The 5,602-nt window shown below is 52.4% G+C and overlaps 1 protein-coding gene across 1 annotated transcript in view; it reads left to right on the forward strand.

Moving 5' to 3' along the window:
- The window catches only part of LOC102206659 (nucleolar protein 4-like), a 101,972-nt gene that overhangs the window by 63,440 nt on the left and 32,930 nt on the right, over positions 1–5,602 (forward strand). The window lies entirely within an intron of this gene.

The raw sequence follows: 5,602 nt of genomic DNA on the forward strand, positions 1-5,602 counted from the left end.
TGTGTGTGTGTGTGCGCGCGTGTGTGTGCGCGTGCATGTGTGTGTGTGCGTGTGTGTGTGTGTGTGTGTGTGTGCGTGTGCGTGTGTGTGTGTGTTTGTGTGCGCCGCTCATCAATACACAGCACTGAACCCTGAGTCTGATGTGAGGAGGGTGGCTGATCTTCATCAGTCTGGCCTCTTTGCTGCAGGAGGAGGAAACATGTTTGTGATTAAACACTTAATCGTGGCTTTTTCCAAACAGTAACCATGACAATAAACGTAACTTTGTGTAAACTGAGATGTTTGCGCTCTAACACACTTTGATCTTTAGTGGACCGATTTCTGCTTTACTGTGCATCTATTTCTGTATCTATTTACCCCGTCCATGATTATTGGGTGTGGCGTGGATTGGAGGTCATTATTTTACCGTCTAAATTTATTCTCTTCTTCACTTTAAAGACGGGGCCAGAATGGATTCTTTGCCAGGCCGATAATGGTCCCCGGGCCTTATATTTGACACCTCTGCTCTGTGGTATATACAACAGTAGTATATTGTCCCTGTGGGCTCCATCATTATCATGCAGTGTGTATTTGATCAGACAGGAAGTCAGGGGCCTGGACAGGAAGTCGGTGCCTGCTGTCCTCATTAGAAAGGTTAACGAGGTGCTGTAACGTGCAGGGACGATGATGATCATTTTTCACGCTGTTTCTTGGAGACGCCGCCGCGCTGTTCTGCTCAGGTTAGCTGTTAGCTGTTAGCATATTGTTTGATGCGTGATGTCATAATAAAATAAAATCCACCAACCAATGAGGCGCGCAGGTGGAAGCATCATCAGCGCTACAGTCCCTGTTTCGCCTGTGTCTGTGGTGCTGGGACTGTTTGGAGAGCATTGCATTGTGGGAGAGAGCCAGCTGGAGGCGGCGAGCTGTGAGCCTTCAGTGGGTGGCGGAGTGTACAGGGCCTTGTTATTCAAAGGTCAGTGTGCTGCCTGCACCTCGCATAGACGCCAGAGCAGCGGCGTAGGCGTCCAAATGCCACCGCACTCAGAGGAGCGGCGAGGGTGAAGTGGCTTCCTGCTAGAGTCCGATCCAAGAGGGAAGCGGGCAGAAAGCCCCCCCGGCCTCTAACGCACAGCAGGAATCTCCAACACGCTCAGACGGGGGGGGGCTCCGATCGCCATCTTCTTTAAAAGATGAAGAAATCCTGATCGTCTTTCACGTCAGTGCGAGGCCCGTCTGTGTGCTGCCTGTCAGTTTACCATCAGGAGAGCTGTGCAATTGTTATCGGGCCCCGCCCCCGGCGCCCTGCGGCGGTCTCCTGCTGCTTCTACACTCTCATGGAGCTGCTCTTTAAAGTGAAAGCGCCACTATTTTAAACTCGTGTTACTGCAAGCGGCGTCGGCGCTCAGCAGCGGCTCTTTGCTCTGACGGCGAGGAGATGGAGGAGCTGCAGCCAAACAGCTTGCGCTTGATCCAACTCGTCGTGTTAATATCAGGTGGGCGTTTCCTCAGCGGCGAGCAGTCAGCTTGTTTCTGCACTGCAGACGGAGCGCCCGCCGTGTTCAGGAGCAGCCAGTAAATCACCTTTAAAAGCTTCTGAGCGCCACCTCGACTTCTTTTCTCCTCCGCTTGGCTTTACGGCTGAGGTGGAGAGCTTTCACGATTGGTCCAGACTGACGGTTGTCCTGACACCTGCCGCCGAGGCCGGCCGGGTTCAGGAAAAACGAGCGTCGACAGACGATTGCACGAAGCAGCCAGCGAGCACGTGCGGTATCTCAGCGGGAGGTTAGAGGCATCAGATTAACAAAGAGTCTGAAATAAGCTACTATGTACCATTTCTCACTACTTAGACTCAGCCATGGTTAGTGGGTGACTGAGTTTAAAGAAAGCAGCAGCACGATGTCCTGATGAAACCAACATGAACGCAGGCGTGTAAAGAACGTGTCCTTCGTCGTGTGTTGTATGAATTAATCATGTTGGTGATTGCGGGCCCTGTCAGGACAGTGGTGCTCTGAGGTCCAGCGCGTGGGCTCCATCCAGCTGTTTGTATCTGACAGTTGTGATATGAGAGCCGGTGGCGGAGCAGCTCTGCAGCAGCGTCAACCTCGACTCGGGCTGTCTGTGTAAATTTATTCAGCTGCTGCTGGAGGAGACGACCACGGCCTGAGCTCTCGGTCATCTGCGGCGCTCTCTGAGAGGCTGCTGCCCTCTCCACATCGCGCTGCCTCCGAGGGGAGTGCGTCCCCCTCATAAGTGGCCCCTCAACTGCCTCTCGTTTCTGGCTGCTAAGCGTCCTCTTCATCCCTCCCCCAAAGCCACATCCACACCAGATCCTCTGCTCTGCTGACCCGCCCCCTGGCTGGAGGACGAGGATGAAGAGGGCTCGTCAGGAGATGGAGTTGACATCACAGATCCTCTCCAAAGGGGACGAGCTGAGGGTGGAGAGGGGAATGGAGACGGGGCAGGAGGGATGATGAGAGTGACATCAGGAGGAGGAAGGGAGAGCATGAACCCGAGGAGCCAACATAGTGATCACATGACACACTGAGGTGGAAGCTGCTGCTGTTACAGATGTTCCAGTTAAGTTTCCCTTGTTTGTGAAGGTGCTGCACAGCTTCATGTTGTTCTTCAGCAACAAAGAGCAGCTGATCTTATTGATCCTCCTGAGAGTGGAACCAGCCTCACCATGAAACATGAAGACACAGCTCAGAATGATCAAACTGCTTTCACTGCCACGACAGATCCACGGCTGAGTCGCTCTGTTTTACGATCATTATCAAACCCTCCGACACTTCAGTGCCCAGTAAGGGGACGGCTTCTCCTTCCTGCCAGCTGTTGTACCTGTCAGACTGTGCAGCGTCCTGCACGAGCGAGACGAGCGCTCAAAGACATTTGTGTCTCTGACTGAGGAGAAAATCGAGTGGAAGTGATGTTTTCACGCTATCCTGTGTAACAAAGCGGATTAGAAAAGCAGTTATTTAGGCCTCAGTATGCAGATGCTCACTGACACGAGGACTGCTGGAGTTAAGGGGCCTCGATATAGTCTGTGCTGCACTTGCTCCTAATATTTCTCCTCCTCTTCCTTTTGTCTGGCTGTGGTTATTTTAGTGGTTATGTTCCCTAGTTGGTGTCCTCGATGCTGAGAGCCTGCCTTTGCTGTGTCCAGGGAGGAGGATGGACAGGTAGGGACAGTGGGACAGGTGAGCTGTGAGGAGGACGGGCAGGATGAAGAGTGACGAGGAGCAGAGTTCACCTCCGTGTGTGTGTGTACACATCCGTTCCCCTCTGCCTGGTCAGATGTGGCGCAAACAAGTGACAGGATGACTTTGACCCCCCCTCCTGCAATCAAGCTGGGGGAGGCAGTCTGAGGATGAGGGTGCAGGATGGATTGAAGGGTGGAGGTCAGGCATGAATTGGAGGCAGAGCAGAGGAAGGAGCATTAGATTAAATCCTGCGTACCTCCTCCCCTGGTGGAGCCGGCGCATCGAGACATTTCCTGTATAAACTGCAGGGCGATCGGAGCGCTGCAGGAGCCTCGATGGACAGATCAGATTTGCTCCATCTTTGATCTGTTTCCGATCATTCACTGGAGGAAACTTCAGAAGGCACTTTTGCCACAGCAGGAACCATCCTGGTATCAGCTGCAGACTCTGAGACTCCTGATAGAAGCCTGAGGTCTACCCAGAATGCACTCTGTGAAGTTTCCTTCAGTGAATGGTCAAACATCAGGGTGGTGGCGCTCTGCGTCACAGGCACGGAGCTGCTGCAGGTTATTCAGGCTGACGCTCGCAGGGCCAAAGCAGGGAGCAGGCTCCGGTCGGTAGCACAGCTCAGATGGTGCTCAGCTCGGGGAGCAGACGCGCTGGAGACATCGTGGAGGAGCGACCCGCCTCAACGCAGTGAAAATAACTAAAACACAAAAAGGAGAAGAAATCAATAAAGATGAAGAGTTTGTGTTGTAAGTGTGTGTGTCTGCTGTGCCGGCTACAGTCACTGCTTAATTATTAATACACACACACCTTGAAACTAAAACTAAAGAGGCTGTGCAATTAATATTAGCTCCTCCCCAAACACACACACACACAAATCTCAAATCAAATCACTTTTATTGTAGCATCACATGTGCAGGTACATTGGTACAGCACATGTGAGTGAAATTCTTGTGTGCGAGCTTCACAAGCAACAGAGTTGTGCAAAATACAAGAACGGCTACATCTGAAACTAATAAATATATGTACAATATATAATATATACACACACTTTGTTAGGCTGGAATGAGCTGCTGCTGTGTCTGAGCACAACCTGTTGACATGTTTGTATAGAGGTGTGTGCGTGTGAGTAATTAGCTGCAGCCTCCTGCTTGCCTGTAATGAGCTCTGCTAGAGACTCGACACTCTTTAAACAAGCGTCTGACTAAACCTGCTGAGCTCTCAGAGCGGCGTGGGCTTGCAACCTGGTGTGTGTGTGTGTGTGCGCGCGCGTGTGTGTTGCACTGTGGGATGTGGAGCGTTTTGTGGAAATGGCCTAATGGGGTTTGCAGCGGCGTTGCAATTTTCCCAGCCCATTATTGTGGCGCTCACTCTGAGGCTGAAAGCAGCTCTCGGGTCACTGATGAGAGGATTCTGGGAAACGCAGACGTCACTAATAGAAGAGAAAGCTGATGGAAAATGTGTCAGAGTCACTGCTCAGAGGACTCTTCATCACTCTGTGATGGAGCAGAGAGGGATCAGCTGCTCTGAGCAGTGTGAGGCAGAGAAACCAACCGCCTGTTTGCATCATCAGGGGCGTGGCCTCTGTGACTGACAGGTGGATTGGGACATGGGCGGCTGTAGCTGCCAGCATTTTGAATGGCATCGTGTGACCAATAACATGGCTGCTGTGAAGTCACTAACAGAAGGCGGAGCTCCAGCCTTTCATGGAGGCGCTGCTAACACGTGGCAGCATGCGGCTGACGGCCATCTTTTCTGGTTTTTATGTGACGGAGAACATCATGCTGAGCCCGGGAGCCGGAAACCTCGACCGGTTGTTGTTCTGCTCTCTGTCGTCTTCGGCGAGCGATAGAGACGGTCTCACATCCGCCTGACCTCGGGCCGCTCCGGGGGAAGGCCTGTCTGCAGATTCGCCGTTCCCCTCCGAACGCTCCCGTGACCTTCGCCCTGTCACAGACGAGACTGTTTTCAGTCTCCATCTGATTGCGTGCGGTGGAGAGCGATGCTGAGTAACAGGAAGGAGTGTTAGTCATCGCTGGACTGTGCGGTCTCACACGCGCCGCCATTGGCTGCTTTTTTCACTCCTGAGAAAGGAGAAGCTACCTGCATGTAAAATATTTCGCATTTTCATATCACACGTTTCACAAGTCCAGCAGAGGAAGAACCCGAGGGTGACGACGGCAGATGTTCTGCAAGTGTGCAGTCAGAGCTCGCTTCCTGCTGACCGCGTCCTTACTTTTGGCGTCTTCGTTGTGCAACTGATTTACTGCACGAGTAAAGACGAGGTGAACGCTTGTCCACATCGCCGTCCTCGCTCTTATCTGTGAGGCCCCGCAGGTCACCCCCCAGGTGTGCCTCCTTATTTTATTACACTGCCTTAAAGTGTGTGTGTGTGTGTGTCTGTGTGTGTGTGT

This window comes from Pundamilia nyererei, unplaced genomic scaffold, assembly GCF_000239375.1.
Source record: "Pundamilia nyererei isolate P.nyererei 1_Seehausen unplaced genomic scaffold, PunNye1.0 scaffold00346, whole genome shotgun sequence".
NCBI classification, from domain to species: domain Eukaryota; kingdom Metazoa; phylum Chordata; class Actinopteri; order Cichliformes; family Cichlidae; genus Pundamilia; species Pundamilia nyererei.